This window comes from Heteronotia binoei, chromosome 2 (assembly GCF_032191835.1).
Source record: "Heteronotia binoei isolate CCM8104 ecotype False Entrance Well chromosome 2, APGP_CSIRO_Hbin_v1, whole genome shotgun sequence".
In the NCBI taxonomy this organism is placed as follows: Eukaryota; Metazoa; Chordata; class Lepidosauria; order Squamata; family Gekkonidae; genus Heteronotia; species Heteronotia binoei.
The window spans coordinates 145,879,373-145,901,970 of NC_083224.1; the positions used below are offsets into that span (position 1 = coordinate 145,879,373).

General features: G+C 42.0%; 1 protein-coding gene across 2 annotated transcripts in view; it reads left to right on the forward strand.

The window, feature by feature from the left end:
- Positions 1–18,288: 18,288 nt before the first annotated feature.
- CDC7 (cell division cycle 7) overlaps positions 18,289–22,598 on the forward strand; it is a 32,252-nt gene continuing 27,942 nt past the window's right edge. The window contains exon 1 of one of the 2 annotated variants that reach the window (XM_060232173.1): positions 18,289–18,456. The gene's annotated coding sequence lies outside the window, so the exon portion shown is untranslated. The remainder of the gene's footprint in view (positions 18,457–22,598) is intronic. The other variant, XM_060232174.1, reaches the window with a different exon arrangement.

The following is a 22,598-nucleotide window of genomic DNA, read 5'->3' on the forward strand; positions in this document are numbered from 1 at the left end:
AACATGTATGCCAGCATTGAATCACAGAATCTACACAATAGTCTGGTTCTGTAGCTTGTGCAATTGCTGCTTTAACATATAGAAGGATGATAATAATGTTTACAATATATCAATCAGTTTGATAATTAGTCTGAAATGTATTTTTATTTAGATATGTAACCTTTCCTATCTCAAGGGCTTTAGTCAGGTAGAGTCTTAAAAATAGATAGAAGTTATACTAATGGATCAATCCACATTTTAATAGCCTTTAGGATGAATTACTGCAACAAATTCTGTGTGGGCCTGGCCTTGAAGAATGTCCAGAAGTTGGTGCAGAATGCCATGATGGGTAGCCAGAAGCAGGTAATCTCTTACAACTCATATGGTACTGGTTTCTTATTCATTTATCAGCAAGCTGCTAAGAATATAGTATTTCATTTATTTATTTACTTACTTATTTTGTAGCCTGCTTTTCTCGCTGAGTCTCAAAGTGGATTACAGCATATGAAAAGAATACAATGAGACAACATAAGACATCCAATAAACAATGCAACAGGACTACGACTACAAAATCAGAAAACAATACAAACAAAACAGTATAAAATATGACATACTATAAACAATGCTGAGAATGGATTCCCAAAGCAGGCAGTAAGAGCAAGATAATACATACAACAAACAATGGACTGTTAACGGTACGATAGATTGAAATCCTGTTCCATTTATGCAAGTGTTCTCTTCATCCATTCCCATTATACTACAGCCCTATTTCCTTTTACACAAATGTCCTCCTGAATGTTTCTGTTTTACACGTTCTGTGAAATCTGATTACAGTTCGGGCCTGTTGTATATTGGGAAGTGCCTTCATCATATGAACCTTCTCATCTTCTTAATTAATTGGTAAATGCCCTTCTCCAAATACTATCTGCTCATAAAGATCTATGTAACAAAACCAGGACTGTCTCACTTTTGCCATCCAAGTTCTAGAATATGCTCTCTAAGTATATCCAAAAGAGCCATGTTGTTAATTTCTAATAGGCTTTTGTTTTTATACCGGTATTTTTTAGACTTTATATTTTGATGACTTTGTAATGAAGAGTATAATTTATGCATCTAATTATTATTGGGTGTTTTTACATCAGTTTGATCCAGAGTTTTAGAGTCTTCAAATAGCCTGCCACTGTTCCACTTTATTTTCCTTTTACATTTAAGCGTTTCAATTTGGGGGGGGGGGGGTGTCTCTGATCAGAGGGCATTCGGAATACCAGTGCTTAGTTAAATGTATACAATTGCTTGGAAATCATGTCAACACTGCAAAAACAATACAAATTTAAATCACTAGATGAGGCAAGCAATGATATGTAAAAATTTCAAGTGCTGTCAGTTCTCATGCAAATTACTGCACCTTGTAGTGGCTTTTGGAAGAGTCTTTTAAAACACAGGAAAACTTTTACAATACAAGTTTGAAACGCCCGTAGAGAAAAGACCGGACCAAAACTAGTCTCGAGAAAAACGCTTTTGCGGCGGCGTCAAAACCCATCTCACTGAAACAAATGTAAATGCCTCGGGAAGCAACGATGCGAAACAGTTATGAGAACATTATGTAATGTAAAAGTGAGTTTACAATGCAGAGATAGAGAGTCGCAAACTGTCAGTGTAAAAACATCTATAGTGTTAATAGCAAGCTACTTTGAAGTACATTATTATAGAAGAAGCAAGACATAGACATTTAAAAGACTAACAGTGCTGTGAAATGGAAAGAGTCTTAGTCAAAGATCTAGTAGATCCACAACATCACCACCAATGCATGGGAAGTGACATCAATACATTGCCAGTGACATTGCTGGCAGCCTCCCCTCCCAATCTCCTGGCCTGGCAACCATAACTGAACCCACTGGGCCAGCTTAGTCAAGAATATGGGCTAAGAGCCAAGGCCCTTTTGGATCTTGTACTTAAGCTTTTTGCCAAAAGGCTTTCCTCTTTTACCAAAAGGCACACCCAGGCTTAAATAACAGCTAACAGAAAGGAACACAGAAGTTCATTCAAGATCGGGGTGGCCAAACTGCGGCTCGGGAGCCAAAATACGGCTCTTTCACACATATTGTGTGGCTCTCCAAGCACCCACCACCCTGTTGGCCAGCTTGGAGAAGACGTTTCTCTCTTTAAATCACTTCTCCAAGCCAAGCCAGCTGGCAGCTTGAAGAATGCATTTAAAGTTAAGTTGCTTTCTTTTCCCCCTCCCTCCTCCATCTATTCTCTTTCTTTCTTTCTTTCTTTCTTTCTTTCTTTCTTTCTTTCTTTCTTTCTTTCTTTCTTTCTTTCTTTCTTTCTTTCTTTCTTTCTTTCTTTCTTTCTTTCTTTCTTTCTTCCTTCCTTCCTTCCTTCCTTCCTTCCTTCCCCTGATGCTCGTGTCCTGTGGCTCTCAAACATCTGATGTTTATTCTATGTGACTGATTTCCCACTAAGCTTATGCTGCACTCACTCTCCTCTTCTCTGTGGGGCTGCTGCTGGATTTCGCACAAACTGCCCTGGACCAGCGAGTTGCTCCGCCTCTCTTCAAGTTCCCTCCACAGCAGGCAGGATCCTCTGAAAACCGGTTTCTGTCTGCCTTGGAGGGAACTTGAAAAGGGGTGGGGCAACTCGCCGGCTGGGGCAGCTTGTGCAAAATCTAGCAGCAGCCCTGCAGGGAAAAGGAGCAATGAGACTAAAACAAGCTAAGTGGGAAATCGGTCTGTGGCTCTTTTGTTAAGTAAGTTTGGCCATCCCTATTCTAGATACTGTGCAACTGGCAAAGATGCTCCCAAAACTTCCTGTCCCTTGTTATAATAAGATGATTTGGTGCTGTTTATAATTTTAAACTCCCTTCCCTGTACTTGGAAAAGAAATCTGGTACACAGAGAAAAACAGAACAAAGAGAAATATAAGACACAGTTTCTGTTCCAGCATTAAGGCTTTTATTAGAGAGGATGCAAGAAGCAAAACGCATAAACTAGTGAGATTCCAGGCCCAGCACCAATTCTAATCTAAATAAAGACTGACTATAAAACTCAGTGTTTGTTTGAAGGAAGAAAGCTTGGTTTACTTCCAGCTGAACAGGCTCTCTGGGTGAATATTTCTCAGGAGGGCAGAAAGACAAGATTTCACAAGCAGAAGTTCCTTTGAAATTTCAGTTACAGTCTGCATATTTTATTAAAATGTCATTTTAATAGATTTTCATGCAATATTATTTATTATGGGGGTAAATATAAGCATATGTTTTCGGTAAGAAAACAGTATGATTTATGTATATAGATGATATGTGCTGTATAATTATGGGGGAATATTTGTATAAGTGCCCTAAATTTACATTCTTAATTGAATCAAGAAATGCTATCCATATTTTGAAAGATGTATAAAGGCATACATCCAAAAGTTTTAACAAAACCGGATGTGTGAGCATACCATATCTTCTCCATAAGAAGCATTCATTGTAATCTTAGCAGAAGGATTAAATACAATATTTCATAATTAAGAAATGGGAATGAACGGAACAGAGATACTAAATTATACAACAGTAATTTAACACTGCCTTTTAATACTCCACCAATGCTCCTGGGAACAGCATACTTTAAGCACATAAAAACTTTTTTTAATGACCCTTCCAAAATAAGTATCAATTTAATACTTCAGAGGCCATTTTAGTCCCAGTGCTGTCCAACTTTAAAACAATTGCTGGGGTATAGAACTTCAAGGGAATAAAAAAGGGCATAAGAAAGGACCAGAAGCTTTCTCTGATTTTGCAACCATAGAATCATTAGCACCTTTGAAACAGGAGAAAACTAGGCATTATATAAAATAGCTCCAGGGAGCAGCTTCAGAACACTGAGAGACAGTCCACAGGCAATTTTCTAAAAGAAAAGAACCCTTTCCTTAGTGGTGTCCTCTTTTTTAATATTTTAAGCTAGATGCCTTGAGTGCTGTATGTATTACTTCTACATTCAGTATAAAATTCTTGCCTTTGATGAAGCCGTCTTTGTTTCAGCCCCCAGTGCTGCTCTCTGCTATGGGCACCACACAACTAGCTGCTCTGCCTGCTGGGACTTCAGCACCTTTCTTAGGTAATAGAAATTGGGAGGGGGGGCGGAAAGGCAGACATTGCTTTGTGTATATTTCTTTGTTTTTCATGTTGGGGTATGAAATAATTTTCTTGTTAATTGTTGTGCTTTGTTCTTTGTTGGTTGCTTTTTACTGCTAAAAGAACGACAGATAAACTGAGGAGTAGAACACAACTAGTGCTGTGCCGTTATTGCTCCCTGCCACATCTGTCTAATTAGCATGGGGGGGGGCTGATTCTTCTGCCAGTTACTTTGCTGTAAAATAAGGAGAAGCTCTGCTGCCATCAGTGGAGGCAAGAAAGCTACACATTCATGCACGAAGAGGTTCATGTTTGGTGGCTTTATGGAACAAAGGTTTGATAGTAGCACATAGCCATTGTTCCACACGACACACAAAAATTAGGGTTTTCATTCTCAAACTGTAATGGAATGAATTAGCATGATCAATTAACTAATTCATTAAAACTTCCTGTGAAATTAAAATAACCACTGCCTCTCTGAATGATGAAACACTCTGGCCTTGCCTCCTGGCCATCCATCTCTGCTGCAGCAGGATACTTCTGTTGCATCTCTACATCTGATGTGATCATTTAATCCAGGGGTGTCAAATTGATTTGTTATGAGAGCCAGATCTGACATAAATGAGACCTTTTTGGGCTGGGCCATGTGTGTCATAAAATGTAATGCCAGGTAGTAGAGATATAAATTTCATTAAAAACGCAAACACAATTAAATATTTTTTAAAAACTTAAAATAAATCATACAGAAAACATTACTACTCTTGCAATATTTTTGCTTATTTGTCTCTGATAACTGAAACCTCTTGCTCTGAATTATTGCATCAAAAACTGAAGACAATGTCTGTTCTGTAGCAACCTTAAGTATGTTGTTCAGGTGTTATTCAGGTATGCATCTGTAAGTTACAAACCTACTTTTGATTTATTGACATTCATTGCAGAAATGTCATGGCCATTGCTTTGAGCCTAAGACCCTGAGGAAAACATGAAATGGCTGGGCATTGCGAGCTTTCGTACATAAGTTGCTTTATGTGCTGGTCAAGAATATGTGAAGGCTCCATGACACAGACTGAGGGCTATGTGTTTGTCCACAAAATTATAGTTTTCCCCAGAGAAAGAACTACAACTCCTATGAGGCAGTACAAGAACAGAGAGACAGCCATGTATAGTGGTCAGTATCAGGCTATTTCTATGGGAAGCCTATATTAAAATCCCCAGTCTACAAAGGAAATATGTTGGGTGAACTTGATCTGGACACACACTCTCAGCCTAATCCACCTCACAGGCTTGTTGTTACTCCTCATCGAAATAGTTCGCATTGCTTTCCTATTGAGAATGACTGGATCATGAAGGTATAAATACAGAGAAAAGGGGGACACAAACCCAGTTGCAACCAGGAGAGCCCTCGTATAATGAGCAAACAAAACACACTTTCTCTTTCTCTCTGTGTGTGTAGCAAGGCAAGAAGCTCATACCTTGAATAAAAATATATGAAGGTGCTTTCTTTGTATCTCTCCTGTGGGATAGAGGGAACTGGGCAAAGGAAGCTCTGGCTCTTTCCCTCCTTCTCCAGAAGACAAGGAGGGGGAAGAGCCTTAGCCAATAGAAGGAAGAGAGGCTTGGCTCAGTAGCTCGGCTGTGCGAATGAGAGACTCGAAAAAAAATCAACAGAACCTCTCCGTTTACAAAATTCTATCTAGAATCATAGAGTTGAAAGGGACCTCCAGGGTCATCTAGTCCAACCCTCTGCATGATGCAGGAAAACCACAAATACCTACCCCAAATTCACAAGATCTTCATCGCTGTCAGATGGCCATCTAGCCTCTGTTTAAAAACCTCCAAGGAAGGAGAGCCCACCACCTCCCAAGGAAGCCTGTTTCACTGAGGAATCACTCTAACGGTCAGGAAGTTCTTCCTAATGTTGAGCTGGAAATTCTTTTGATTTAATTTCAACCCATTGGTTCTGGTCCTGCCTTCTGGGGCCATAGAAAACAATTCCACACCTTTTTAGCCACCGCATCACACTGTTGACTCATGTTCAGCGTATGATCCACTAAGAACCCTAGATCCTTTTCAAACATACTACTGCTAAGACAAGTCTCCCCCATCCTATAACTGTATAACTATAGGGAGCCAGTTTGGTGTAGTGGTTAAGTGTGCGGACTCTTATCTGGGAGAATCAGGTTTGATTCTCCACTCCTCCATTTGCACCTGCTAGAATGGCCTTGGGTTAGTCATAGCTATTGCAGGACTTGTCCTTGAAAGGGCAGCTGCTGTGAGAGCCCTCTCAGTCCCACCCACCTCACAGGGTGTCTGTTGTGGGGGGTGAAAACATAGGAGATTGTAAGCCACTCTGAGTCTCTGATTCAGGGTGAAGGGCGGGGTATAAATCTGCAATTCTTCTTCTTCTTCAATTCTTCTATGCATGGGATTTTTCCTACCGAAATTCAGAACTTTAAATTTATCCCTGTTAAAATCCATTTTATTGGTTTTAGCCCAGTTTTCCAGCCTGTCAAAGTCATCCAGTATCCTGTTCTGTCTTCTATTGTATTTGTAACCCCTCCCAATTTAGTATCATTGGCAAATTTAATAAGCATTCTCTCTATTCCTTCATCCAGTCATTTATAAAGATGCTGAACAAAACAGGTCCCAGGACAGATCCTTGAGGCACTGGTTTTTAACATTTATGTAGACAAATTAATATTACATACAATCCAGTTACAATACTATAATATAGTGAAAAAAACATCTATACTGTCCATAATAGTATATATACTTTGTTTAAAGTCCGACAATAGGAGAACCAATCCAATATCGTTTTTGATTTAAACAATCCTTCCTCCTGAGACCGTCTTTTGCAATCATACATTCAGTAGTCCGGTAGTGCCGCAATTCATTTCTATGATTCACTGTCGTCGGACTTTTATCAGAGTATATATACTGTTATATTGAGCCACTCAACTGTTTTATGCCTCTAGGCTGGATTAGAAGCAAATAAAATGGGAAAAAGTAAAGGTGATCCCCTGTGCAAGCACTGAGTCATTACTGACCATGGGTGATGTCATATAATGACATTTTCTTGGCAGATTTTTTGTTATGAGGTGGTTTGCCATTGTCTTCCCCAGTCATCCACATTTACCCCCAGCAAGCTGGTACACATATCAACCTCAGAAGGATGGAAGGCTGAGTCAACCTTGAGCCAGCTACCTGAACATAGCTTCTACTGGGATCGAACCCAGGTCATGAGCAGAGCTTGGACAGCAGCTTACCATTCTGAGCCATAGGACTCCTAACAAAATAAAAGGAACTATAGTCTAAACATTCTGTTTAAAGTGCTTGGATTTCAAAACTAGACTGAGAGAGAAAGAACTATATAAAGTCACTATAATATGTTTTTCTTAAATGGAACAGAAATTGCACTATTTTTGTCTCAAAGTTTAGGGAACTAATTCTTTCTACTTTAATTTCCAAAAGGTATCTCTGCTAAGCAGCTAAGAGAATGGCAAAAAGACAACACAAGAGAAACTGTTTCATCTACCTAATGCATAGTTTCCATTACAACTCTATAACCTACAATTATGTACTCCTTAAATCTTTGTATTTTGTTACAGTTCTCATAACAACAAAGGCTTGATATATAGATTTTCTCTGCTGGCCATTACCAATTGAGTGAAAAAATATGCATTTATGAAGCTTTATTAATAAAACGTGAATAATTCAAGCAGCTACTGCCGTGAAGAAACAGCAGAGTATCTTCTTATTTGCATATAAATGAAATGATGCTTTAGTGTCAGAGTTGAAAATTAATTAATAGAAAGTTTTACACTGCAGTCCTGACACTGTCATAAATATTAAGGTCATAAGGTGAGATTTTCTAACATCTCATCTTCAGTTGCAAAAGTGTGACTGAGAGGCCAAATCTTGCTTTGCTGTACCTTTGTAGTAGTCACAGAGTCCGATGCATGAATTAACATAGGGAATATGAGAAGATGTAGTGCTATATTTGATAGTAAAGAACAAAGTGCCAGATGCTAATCCATGAAGACAGGAAGATACTGAAGATATGCTGTGTGAAAAGTGAAAGGCTATATAAACTGTATAAGAAAATAACTTTAAAAACTTTCAGAATTCTGTTAGTTTTGTTAAGAAGCATTGTTTAAAAACCAAGGCAGATTTAAACTGGACCAAGGGAAAGGAAGTCCTGTTCTAAGCAGGAACATGTCCTGCTACATTCTGTTTAAACTTTTTTACAACTCCAGAATCACCAAAAAGAACAACAAAAAGCATTGTGATATCTTAAAGACTTACACATTGTGGAGTAGGCTTTCATGACCCAAAAGACTCTGGGTTTTGTTTTTTAGGCTGCAGAAGTCTTACAGTTACCCCTCAGAAATCAGTCACACAGAAAGTTTCTAATTCTAATTGGATCCAAGTTTCTAATTGTCTGGATCCAACATCCAAATAGCAAAGGAGCAAAAGCCTCAGGTTTCTGTTCCAATTTGTATTTGAAAAAGAATGCTCATAAAAGGTTACAGCATGGAAATTTTTGCCGGTCTTTAGAGTGCTACTAGACTGAAATTTTGTTCTACTATCTGCTGCAGACCAACATGGCTACTGAAACAAAAAGAATGATTTGTCCTATTGCTTTACCAAAATATCACCACCAGAGGCACTCTAGATTGGGCATTTTCAACACAAATCCAGAACACAGTTGTACGCTTCTAAATCAATTACTGAAGCCAATGGCCTTGCAAGGGTGTATTTACACTTAGGATCCTCCTGTATATCCTCCAGCACATGAAGGATGTACAGATAATTTCCCATCTTTCCATAAAAGCATCTATATGCGCCCCCTTGCCCAGATTGTCCGGAGGTTTGGGCTTGGGTGCCATCAATACGCCGATGACACCCAGCTCTATCTACTAATGGATGGCCGGCCTGGCTCCGTCCCAGAAAGCCTGGACCTAGCATTGCAAGCCATGGTAGGTTGGCTCAGACTAAGCGGGCTGAAGTTGAATTCAATGAAGACAGAGGTCCTGTGCCTGGGTCGTGGTGCCCTGGGAAGGGAAATCCCCTTGCCGGTCCTCGACGGTGTGCAGCTTAAAGCGGCACACAAGGTCAAGAGCCTGGGGGTTCTTCTGGAGCCTTCATCATCGATGGAGGCACAGATAGCGGGCCGCTGCCAAGTCCGCGTTCTTTCATCTTTGACGGGCGAAGCAGTTGGCCCCCTTCCTGGAGCACCGTGACCTAGCAATGGTGATCCATGCTACGGTCACCTCGAGACTGGACTACTGCAACGCCCTCTACATGGGGCTGCCCTTGTGCCGAATTCGGCGGCTGCAGCTGGTGCAGAACGCGGCGGCTAAGCTGTTGTTGGGGCTCCCAAGGTGGGAGCACATACAGCCGGGACTGCGCGAGCTGCACTGGCTGCCAGTGGGGTACCGAGTTCGCTACAAGGTGCTGGTTATCACCTTTAAAGCCCTATATGGCCGAGGACCTACCTACCTGAGGGACCGTCTTTCCCCATATGAGCCCCAGAGGGCACTGAGGTCATCCGGGAAAAACCAGTTGAATGTCCCTGGGCCAAGGGAGGCCAGACTGAAGGCCACCCGGGACCGGGCCTTCTCTATCACCGCTCCACTACTGTGGAATCAACTCCCTGAGGAGGTGAGGGCCCTACGATGTTTAGATGGATTCCGTAGGGCCTGCAAGACCCACCTTTTCAAGATGCCTTCAACTAGTGACAAAACTAGTGACAAAGCTAGAGGCTGCTGAAAATGCTTTTATTCTTTGAAACTCACTGATAACCTGTTTATAACGCTTTATTGTTAACGCCTTATTGTTATGCTAATTTTAATAATTTGTAATTGTTTTAACTATGTTTTTATAAGTATAATTGATGTAATGTGTATTTTATGTTGTGAACCGCCCTGAGCCTGCTCCGGCGGGGAGGGCGGGATAGAAATAAAAAATTATTATTATTATTATTATTACTTAAAACATGAGTCAGACCTGGCAAGTAGCAACTCTAGCCTTCTGGTACCTCCTTTTTCTGGAGGTAGCACCAACAGCTCAATTGTATGAAATTCAGCCTCCCACCACCCCAATAAACTTTGTCACTACTATCTTATTATGTAAAGATGCAGTACTGCAGTCAAAGGTCTCTGCTTAAGACCTGAGTTCGATCCCAGCGGAAGCTGGGTTCAGGTAGCCAGCTCGAGGTTGACTCAGCCTTCCATTCTTCTGAGTTCAGTAAAATGAGTACCCAGTTTGCTGTGGGGAAAGTGTAGATGACTGGAAAAGGCAATGGCAAACCACCCTGTAAAAAGTCTGCCATGAAAATGTTCTGAAAGCAACGTCACCCCAGAGTCAGAAACAACTGGTGCTTGCACAGGGGACTACCTTTACCATTAAAACATGCCTAGGTATGTAATCAGGAGCAGTCAGTTTAAATCTAGAGGCAATTAAGAATAAATAAATAAAATATATATTTCTAAATTTAGTATTTGTCTCATAGTTTTAATAGGCAATCTATTTTCAAAGCTGGATCCAACATCCAGGGAGCTAAGGGGTCAAAAGTTGCAGGAGCCAATGCTACAGGAAATATCCTATAGCAGAAAAATCTCCATATAACCAAATAATTCTTTAGGTAACTCCAGCCTCACTCTTCACCAGGGAAAAAAGCCTTCCGCACTGGAGAAAGAGTAACAATGAATACACTTTTGTGACACAGATCAACTGATGCCTTGAAACATATAATGATACTAAGAGATGAGGCTTATGACTAGCCAATCAGTGAAGACCAGTAGCAGCATTACCCCATCTTCCAGAATAATTCATATTAAGTACTAGGAATAAGGCCTGTTACAAAGAAAAATACAATGAGCTCTAGAAAGAGGTTCCGGACAAGTGCCCCCCACAACACTAATGTCTTCCCATGCACTCAAGTGAAGGCATTCATGTATCCAAGGCTTCGTGGCAGCACCATGCAAAGAAATCTGATTCCAATGCATGGATCCTCGTTCTGGATTGGGTCACTCTGTGCTCCCTATCAAATCACACATCATGTCCATGGGCAGAGCTTGCAACCCGAAAATCATGGATTCATGACTTCGTGGCAGCGCCAGGGAGCCAAAACATGGTTTTGAGCACAGATTCACATGGATCCTCATGGTATTTGCTTTGGGCCACCCCATGGAATTTAAAAGTTTTTGCATTGGGTAAAGGAAAATTAAACCACATGTAACATCCATGGCCACAGCTTGCTGAACAACTATCACACATCCACAATTTTCTGGTTCACCACATTCATTATCCATCCAGATATCACATCTATAGCCAGGGTTTGCAACATACAAATCACATTTTGAGCACCTTGTGCTCTGTCACAGTGTGCAGACATACTTAACAATGAATCTTTATGGATCCTTTTGACTTTTCAACGTTGAATCCTTAGGCTCATTGTGCATGGTTCCCCTGAAGTCTTCTTTAAATGTTCAGCTTTAATACTGTGTCTTTGTTTGTATCCTTTCTGGGTAAATGCTCAAAACTGTCACCAAGTAAGCACCATAAATTAGGTGGTCTCTGTTTATGGTAAAAAAAAAAAAGTTCCCAAATTAAATTATAGATGGGTGTGGAAGACCATCTAGTCCATAATCTCATTTTACACAGTGGCCATACAACTGTCCTATGTGGCCAATAAATGCAGTAGATAAACAAAGTTCTGTACCTGGTACTGCCTCTTAGGGTTTCACAGGTTTCTTGGCTCTGTATATGAATGTTCCCTTCATTTAAATTGACTAGTAGCCACTGACAGACCTCAGCTATGTCCCCTTTTGAAGCCTTCTTTGCCCATGGATATCAGTCAATCCTCAGGTGGTGAATTCCATGGTTATGTCAGTCATGGAGTAAACTGGTGTTTCCTGTAGCTGGGTGCCCCTGGGTGCAATATTATGGCAGGGGGAGGAATAGTTATCTCTATCCACTTTCTACACTTCATGCATAACTTTAAAGCCTCGATTATGTCTGTCCCCGCTTAGTTAAGTTTTTCATAGACTGAAAATTTTCAAGACTCCTCAGCCAGTCTGCTGTAGTGGTTGAGTATGCAGACTCTTATCTGGGAGAACCAGGTTTGATTCCCCACTCCTCCACTTGCAGCTGCCAGAATGGGCAGCTTCTGGGAGAGCTCTCTCAGCCCCACTTACCTCACAGGGTGTCTGTTGTGGGGGAAGAAGATAAAGGAGATTGTAAACTGCTCTGAGACTCTGATTCAGAGAGAAGGGTGGGGTACAAATCTACGGTCATCATCTTCTCCTTCTTCTCCTCCGCCTCCTTCTCAAAGGAAAAGTGCTCCAACCCATTAATCACTTTGTTTGCCAGCTACTAGATGTACTGTAAATCAGGTTTTGCCATCTGTCAACTAATCAAGTTTGATTTGACTAATATGGCTTATAAGGAATGTGTCTGTTTTCTCCATCATTGTACATCCCTCCCTAATCTGCACGTTCCATTGAAGGTAATGACACTCACTGACAGAAGGAAAATTGCCAGCTACATCATGTTATTTTAGAGATAACACACCCAAAACTGTACACACTGTTCCAAATAGGACCACGCTACACAACTTTACAGAGGCATAACAACAGTGACCATTTTGTTTTCATCTGCTGTCCCAATGATCTCCAGCATGAATTCAGCTTTGTTCACTGAAGCCTCACACTGAGCTGATAAACTCATCAAGGTACCACTGAAAACTGGCCTCAGCTTTCATCATCTTGGCATAATGTGCAAATGTGGCAACTATACTGCTCACCACTAATTCATGCTTTTTTGTGAATAAGTGAAATAATACTGGTTCTAAGCCTTGTATGGGCCTCACCATTCACTATCTTCCAATGAGATAAATACCAATTTGTTCTAGCCCCCTGCTTGCTATTGCTTGATCAATTTGTAAATCCTCCTGAGGGCCCAATCTCTCATCATATGAGAGTAGTCTGGTGAAGTTCCTAGCAAAAAAACCCTCTGGAAGTCCAGGCACATAATGTCTATCAGCTCACCTTCATGTACATGCCTGCTGACATTCTCAAGGAATTCCGAAGTACTGCTGGATTTCCTTTTGCAGTGAAGCCATGGAATCCACATGTGTCACAGTGAGCCCAATGACATCTTTGAGTGTGTATGCACATGAGAGCTTATATCAGGAATAAAACCTTGTTGGACTTGTTGAGTCCAGTGCCACTGGACTCAAACTTTGTTCTACTGCTTCAGACAAACATGGCTCCCCACTGGGATCTATGATATGGAGACCAATCCCTCTGAGGAAAGGCTGAGCACTTGGAGAAGAGGAGGTTGAGGAGGCTGAGGGGGGGACATGATTCCTCTCTTTAATTATTTAAAAGGCTGTCACTTAGAGGAGGGCATGGAGCTGTTCCTGTTGGCAGCAGAGGAGTGGACTCACAATCAGGGTTTAATGTAAGGTTGTCAAGGTACTGGCTGGACATTAGGAGAAACTTTTTATCGATAACAGTTGTCCAGTAGTGGAATCAGCTACTGAGGGAGGTGGTGAGCTCCCCCGTCACTGGCAGTCTATATGCAGCAGCCAGAAAAACACTTGTCAGGGATGCTCTAGGCCAGGAGTGTCGAACTCATTTGTTATGAGGTCCAGATAGACATAAATGAGACCTTGTTGGGCTGAGTCATGTTGGGCCAGACAGTGTGTGTACCTGTTTAAGACTAGGTAGCAGAGATATAAACTTTATAAAGGACACAGAAAAACACAAAGATTTTTTTAAAAAACTTAAAATAAAACATTCTTAAAAATTAGCACTTGTTGGTCAAAGGTGCTTTCTTTTTATCTCTCCAATGGGGTTCAGGGAATTGGATAAATGAAGCTCTGGCTATTTCCTTCCTTCACCAGAAGGCCAGGAGGGGGAGTAGCCTCAGACAGTAGAAGGAAGAGAGGCTTGGCTCAGTAGCTCTGCTGTGCAATTGAGAGAGCCTGGCAAAGCAAGCTCTCTCTCCCCTCTTCCTCCCTAAGGGAGGAGCCTCAGCCAACAGAGAAAATAGAGGCTTTGCTCTGTAGTTTCTTTGTGGTTCAGCAAGCCTTGCAAAGCAAGCTATTATGCAGAAGGAAGCAAGAGAAAGGGAGAAGGAAGCAGATGACAGCCAGTTGCTTGGGGGCCTGATACCAGTCCTCTGAGGTCCTGATTTGGCCCCCGGGCCACATGTTTGACACCCCTGCTCCAGGCTGATCCTGCATTGAGTGTGGCAGGGGAGGGATTGGACCAGATGGAGTCTATGGCCCCTTCCAATTCTGTGATTCTATGATTCTAAGTTAGTATGCTGCTGTGAAATCGAGCAGCAGTAATGTGGTGCTTCAGAAGATTAAGAAATTTATATTTTACTATAAACTTCAGCAGACACGTCTTCTGGGCCTCTCAATGGGACTCCGTGTGTGTGTGTGAAATGCCATCAAATTGTTGCCAACTGCTGACAACCCTACGGATTGATGTCCCTCGAATTGTAATATCTTTAACAGGCATACTAGGGTCTTGCAAACTGAAAGCCATGTCCTCCTCAACTGAGTCAGTCCAACTCATGTTGGGTCTTTCTCTTCTCCCACTGCCTCCACAATTTCCTAACAATGGCATCGACCAATTCTGGTTTAGCCCTGTCCCCAAACTGACATTCTACACTAGAATAATAGAATCAGATAAGCCAACTCTATGATTCTATTATTTTAGTGTAGAATGTCAGTTTTGGGACAGGGCTAATCCAGGATTAAAACTGGTCATATTTTCCAAGACTCTTGTCTTCTCGTCAGAGGATCCATGAGGATCCGTGCTTCAAAATCATATCTAGGCTCCATGGTGTTGCTACGATGCCATGGATCCATAATTTCTGGGGTGCAAACTCTGCCCATGGTCACAATATGTCATTTGATGCTGATGTTGGCATGACCCAATGCAGAAATCATGAGGATCCATGAGGATCTGTGCTTCAAAACCATGTTTTGCTTCCATGGTGCTGCCACGAAGCCGTGGATCCATGATTCCTGGGGTGCAAGCTCAGCCCAAGAACTTGATATGTGATTGGATGGTGAGCTTGGGGTGCACCAAAGGAAAAATCGTGAGGATCCATGAGGATCTGTGCTTCTGATCCATGTTTTGGCTCCATGGCTTCCATGAAGCTGTGGATTCATGATTTCTGGGGTGCAAGCTCTGCCCATGGACATGTTGTGTGATTTGATAGTGAGCATAGAGTCACCCCATCCAGAAATCATGGAGGACCATGAGGATCCGTGCTTCAAAACCATGTTTTGGCTCCATGATGTTTCCACTAAGACGTGGATCCATGATTTTTGTGGTGCAAGCTTTGCCCATGGACACAATATGTGTTTGGGTGGTGAGCTTGTGGTGCAAAGCAAAAATCATGAGGATTCATGAGGATCCATTCTTTGGGATCATAATTTTCTTGCATGGTGCTGCCACAAAGCCGTGGATCCACGATTTCTGGGGTGGAATCTCTGCCCATGGACATGATGTACGATTTTATGGTGTGATTGGGGTGACCCAATGCAGAAATCATGAAGATCCATGAGGATCCGTGCTTTGGAATTGTAGTTTGTTTGCATGGTGCTGCCACAAAGCCATGGATCCATGATTTCTGAGGTGCAAGCTCAGCCCATGGACATGATATGTGATTGGTGATCTTGGGGTGGCCCAAAGCAAAAATCATGAGGATCCATGAGGATCTGTGCTTCAAAACCATGTTTTGGCTCCATGGGGCCACCACAAAGCCGTGGATCTATTATTTCTGCGGCGCAAACTCTGCCCATGGGCATGATGTGTGATTGGATGGTGAGCTTGGGGTGACCCAACAGAGCAGGGGTGGCCAACGGTAGCTCTCCAGATGTTTTTTTGCCTACAAGTCCCATCAGCCCCAGCCATTGGCCATGCTGGTTGGGGCTGAAGGGAGTTGAAGGCAAAAAACATCTGGAGAGCTACCATTGGTCACCCCTGCAATAGAGAACTCATGAGGATCCATGAGGATCCGTGCATCAAAACCATGTTTTGGGTCCATGGTGCTGCCACAAAGATGTGGATTCGTGAATTTTGTGGTGCAAGCTTTGCCCATGGACACAATATGGGATAGGATAGTGAGTTTAGGGTAGGCCAAAGGAAAAATCATGAGGATCCTTGAAGCTCCGTGCTTCAGATCCATGTTTTGGATGCATGTTGCTGTCACAAAGCCGTGGACCCATGATTTCAAGGTTGCAAGCTCAGCCCATGGACACAATGTGTGATTTAATAGTGCGCGCAGAGTGACCCAATCCAGAAATTATGAGGATCCTTGCTCTGGAATGATAGTTTTCTTGCATGATGCTGCCATGAAGCCATGGATCCATGATTTCTGGGGTGCAAGCTCAGTCCATGGACACGGTATGTGAATGGATGGTGATCTTGAGGTGGCCTAAAGTAAAAAATCATGAGGATCCATGCTTCAAAACCATGTTCTGACTCCACGGTGTTGCCACAAAGATGTGGATCCACGATTTTTGTGGTGCAAGCTTTGCCCATGGACACAATAAGTGATTGGATGGTGAGCTTGGGGTGGCTCAAAGCAAAAATCACGATGATCCATAAAGATCCGTGCTTCAAAACCATGTTTTGGCTCCACAGTATTGCCACAAAGACGTGGATCCATGATTTCTGTGGTGCAAGCTCTACCCATGATATGAGATTGGATGGTGAGCTTTGGGTGGCCCAAAGCAAAAAACATGAGGATCCTTGAGGATCCCTGCTTCATAACCATGTTTTGGCTCCGTGGCACTGTCATGAAGCCGTGGATCTGTGATTTCTGTGGTACGAGCTCTGCCCATGGACACAATATGCAATGTGATGTTGGCATGACCCAATGCAGAAATCATGAGGATCCATGTGGATGTGCTTCTAAGCCATATTTTGGCTCCATGGTGCTGCCACAAAATTACAGATCCACAATTTCTGTGGTGCAAATTCATACAATATGTGATTTGAGAATGAGCTTCTGGTGACTGATACAAAAACCTTGAAGATCTGTGAGGATCCATGCTTCAAAACCATGTTTTTGCTCCATGGTGCTGCCACAAAGCTGTGGATGCACCATTTCTGTAGTGGAAACACTGCCTATGGACATCATATAAGAATTGATGGTGAGCTTGAGGGGATCCAAAGCAAAAATCATCAGGATTCATGAAGATCCATGCTTTGGGAACATGCTTTCCCACAACTGTGGTGCCACAAATTTGTGGAGGCATGATTTCTCTGTTGCTGCCTATAGTCTGAGACATGGTCTACAGCATGATGGTGCTTGGATTTCATTTCAGAGTAAAAATCATATGAATTCACGAGGATCTATGTTTCGGAACCCTGTTTTTGTACTGGTGTGGTGCCATAAATCCGTGGAGGGATTTTTGTAGTGCTGCTTATAGTCTAAGACATGAGCTACAGTATGATGGTTGTTTTATTTAATTTCAGTGTAAAAATCATATGAATTCATGAAGATCCATGTAGATCCAACTTTTACTTATTTCCTTTTATTTTCTTTTGAAATGTAATGTTTTAATTGTTCTGAATGTTTACAACGAATTTCGTCTACTTCAAACACGTAAATTTATACACAATAGCTTTAATTATTCAAATTGTGTTTTTTGTAAAAAAAATATCCAACAGTCTGAGACTGTGCTCTACAGTATTTTTGGAAATTCAGAATTTCCCCCCATATTTGCTTTCAGAGTTTCTGAGGGAAGGAAGAGAACAAAGTTCAACGTAAAAGCGAACTAGAATTCCTGATTTTTCCATTACAAGTAGCGGTAGCAAAGATTACAGCATTCTTCAGTGGAATGCGAAAGTGCGAAGCTATTATTAAAGAAAACATTTTATAAACTTTCTGAGAAATATTGTTTAAGTATCTCCTGCCCTTCGTCCCATGTATACCTAAAATATCTCCAACAACGCAGATAAAACTAACACCAGAACAAGACAAGCCGCTTCCGCTCCTAGCGTCGAGCATGCTCGCAAGAGGAAACCGTAACCCAAGATTTTGGCTCAACAGCTCACTCCCCGTCCTGCCCCCTGTATTACATATACCTTTGGGAGGAAGTGAGCGGCAATTCGGACCAGCCTATTGCAATCTCCGTTTCTTTAGGGGCCTGCTCGATTGGGTGAGTCTACTGCGACGAACGGCCTCTGGGATTGGCTATCGAGGGATTGTCCGCAGAAGGCGGCATCATCAAGTCAAAGACCGGAATCTGGTGGCGGAGAAGAGACTCGAACGTGTGTGAGGAAGATTCCTCTGAGACAGCGACGACTCCTTTTATTTCTCAGGTAATTCCAGATCAATCCTCTGCTGCTCTGCTTCTGTTTTATGCGGATGCCCAGGGGAGCGCGGGTGTCTATGACAGTTTCCCGCCAAACTGAAGTCGCAAGGCAAGTTTTCTATGAGTGCCTCCGGAAGGAGTCAGGGACGGAGAGTGGCAGAACTCCCAATGGTGTAAGTGTTAAGTGCGGTCAAGTCACTTCTGATTTATGGTGACCTTATGAATTAATGGCAACCAAAAAAAATCTAACGGACCCGCCCAAGTTGGGTTGGAGCTGCTGAGTGGTGCCTTCTCAGTCATTGTTTTCCCTTTCCCACGCAATATTCTTGCGGAACGTGTGCGCACCCCACAAAGTAGAGCAAGTAGCATGTGGGATCTTACGTTCTTTGTGTAGTTTTAAGTCCTCCAGTCTTCCTAAGTAAGTCCCGCTAACTTAAAAAGTGGCGGTTTTCAACTAGAGGCGTACATTGGATTGCAGCCGCTAGAGGGGACACGCTACTCTGTCATTGTATTGGTTATAACAGACGAATCATTCTGAAACCTCAGCATTAAGGCCTGGTGTTGTACCCGTGGCTGACGGGTAAAGGTAATATGCAGGTAAAGAATCATATTGTTCAAAGCCCCAAACGTTAACCATTTTGTGCATGTGGAAAGTTTGCACAACTAACCTTGTCTAGTGGTTGGTGTGTCAGAATGAGATCTGTTAGATAGAGGCTTAGAGCCAAATCCCCACTCTACCAAAACTTGTTGGGTGCCCTTGAGCCAGTTACACTAACCCGTCTCATGGTATAGTGAGGATAAAATGGGGAGTCTTCAGCTCCTTGGAGAAAGGGCAGGATACAAATCTACAAAATAAACAAATACACGGCATGTGAAAGCCTCTGTAACAAACTGTCTCCATTTGCTGAGAGTTTAGCTGAGGGAGCATTGAAAACATCTGTTGCCTGTAGACCTTTAATAGGGATAATCATGTTGAAGAGTCTGATGATTTTAACCACATTGTCAGTTATTCCCATTAATCAGTTGAGTGTTTTTGAACTTGTCCTCCATTCAAAACTTGTGCTACCTTCTGTGTGTATGTAATGAGTTCTGCTGTGGAACATGCTGAGATTTTCATGTGTAGTTGTATGCTTTCTGCTGCTGCTCTAGGTGAAGATCTGTGGCACTAATGTAGTAAATGGAGTAGAACAGAATGTCAGATTCCGTTCTCAAGCTACACATGAGCTATCACTAGTAATAAATGGCATTTGTCCTTGGGCTCCTTTTCTTTATAAATCAGGTTACAATGACTGGCTAGAGGGGATCTATGGGGTTCTTCTACCAGGTGGCCTTCGACAAACTCATTTCTTGAAAAGTGGGAAGAACTGAGTTCTGCCTATCTCAGAATCCTCACAGTATGTATGTGAGGAAAAATATGTTACATCCACTTTGACTGAAGTAATTCTTCATAGGATTGTACTGCCAGTGTTTCTGAGAATGTTTAAAAGAAAAACCCACTTTGTTTAATGGAGCTTACTCGGAGGTAACATTGCACAGGACTGTAGCATTCGTTGTTCCACTGATTGCTTGCAGTTTGTGTTGGTGGAAATAATAACTCAGATGATATTGCATTATTTGTCTTGAAGTAAAAGGGATAACCTAATTTTTTTTTAACATGGATACTGGTCAAGTCTACAACAAGATATATTCCTTTTGGCAAAAGGACATCTGGCAATTACTTAGAAGGTAGCCTCACTAGTTTTTGATTGGCTGGAGGCTTGCAAGCTTTGTTTTGAATCTTGTTTTGAATTGTAAATATCTTCTAATTTGTAAATCTGTATCATAAAGACCAGAGGTTGCCAAACTGCAGCTCGGGAATCACATGTGGCTCTTTCACAAATATTGTCTGATAACAGACAGGCGGATCAAAAAAGCATATACACACATGTACATCTGCATGCCGTCCCTGCTCCACACACAGCCCATCCTGGGCTGCATTGAAGCCATCTCAGAAAGGTACCACTTTCAAAGTGGTACCTAAATTCTGAGGCAGCTCTGAGGAGCTTCCCCAGACTTCTCGCCAACCAGGAAGCACCCAGGGAATGACTGACAGGTGCATGAGCGCTCTGGAAGCTCCTCCAGGGCACATGCAACCTGTTCTGGGGGTGGGCCTCATGCCATCTGGAGGTTCCTGGCTGCTCCTTTTCTGGCCAGCTCACTTCTGGACAGCTTGATGCCACCCTGAGCTGGCTGGCTGTTAGCCATTGTGTGGCTCTTGAAGTCTCCACTACCCTGTTGGCCAGCTTGGAGAAGTCATGTCACTTCTGCAAGCCAACCCAGCCCTGTGGTTTGGAAAATGCATCTAAAGTTAAAGTTGCTTTCTTTCCACATCTCCCTCCCTTCCCCCATCTATCTGCCTGCCTGCCCTCCTTGTGGCTCTCAAAAATATCTGATGTTCAAGTCTTGCGGCTCTCAAACATCTGACGTTTATTCTATGTGGCTCTTACTTTAAGCAAGTTTGGCCACCCCGATATAGACTTTTAAAGTAATAGCTAAAAATAAACAAACTGTCCTAATGATAAGGACAACAGTGTGAATTTTACAGGAGAAAAACTCTACAGAAAGTATAGTATTCAATACGTTTGGGCAGCATAGTGTTCAGTGATTTTAGAAATAGTTTCACATCATGTACAAACTAAATGACAAAGTTTAAGGTAGATTGTGCTTGGTTCTTTAATATTTATGCTTGCAACCTTCAGTTTAAATGCAGTGGAAAGCTTGTATTTGACCAGGAGTCTTGCTAAAAGGAGCTACCGTGTAAAGTTAACCTGCTCTGACAAGCCCCAGATGTTCTCTCCAGACCAGTGATTTGATGGGAGCTCAAACAATGATCATGGTTGTATGATTTCCAGATTTTGAGCTGAAATAGATGAGTATAGTTGTCCAGCAACAGAAACCAGAAAAATAGACAAATTTAACTACAGTTACTAAATAGTTTAAAAGATAGCAGAATTGGTCCTGAAGCTGTGTCAGTGTAATACACAAGCTAAACTAACCTTATTTCTAATGCTGTGCTGTGGTGGCTTTTATATCTTGGCTATTTCCATTTCTTCCCAAAAGTAACCCAGTGTCTTTTCTTACATGTTTCATACAATTTCTTGTTAGCTGTCAGGTTATTAACATTTTTAAAAAGATTTACAGTTTTATGATACATATTATGTTGGACTAATATGGAAAAAATAAATTGCCTCATAGACATTAATGTGTGCGAGCCTATAGTCGACTAAACTGAAGCTGGCTAATCAAAATTTCAGGAATAAAATATGTTCCAGTAGCTGGATTTTTATTTAACCTTTGCTGTACTAATATTTTTTGTTCCGTAATAGTATTATTCTTCTCTTTAGGTTTCTACCCACAATGTTCTACATCATTTTCAAATGTCTGTTCCTTTCTTCTTCTTTTTTTGCTGTCAAGTTGTAGCCGAATTGTGGTGATTCTGTAGAGTTTTCAAGACAAGAGCATTTGCCTGCCTCTGAGTTGCAACCCTGATATTCCTTGGTGGTCTCCCATCCAAACACTGACCAGGGCCAATCCTGCTTAGATTCCAAGATCTGACAAGATCAGGCTATCCTGGCCTATCAAGGTCAGGGCCATTTCAGTCTAGCACTTATTTGTTATTTAAAAATATAAGCCATCTTTCTGTAAAACATAGGAAGGTTTACAAATAACTTTTAAAATCTATAATTAAAACAATAAAATTAAACCAATATAATAAATACAATATGTCTTCAATTATATGGTTCAGTATAAAACATCAAACACAATGACAGACATCCAGCAGGGAGAGCTGGAACCAGATTCTAGCAGCTATATCCCCAAGTTAGCAATAAGCCCTGCAAATGAGCACTGCTCTACAGGCTTTCCTAAATGTGCCAGAGATGTCCTATCCCCAGCCAGGAGATCTCATTCCCATGCTTCTCCCTCAAGAATTCCTCACTATGCGATGTGATATGCGGGATGAGATGGGTTCCTTCCATAGAAAGCGGACCTGATCCCATAGGTCCCCCTCCGCATCCTCCTCGAGATCCCCTTCCCCTCACAGAGGGTCCAGGCCATGAAAACGCCCGTAGCCATCCAAGGCAGCCCAGAAGCACATGCCAGCCCAGGGAA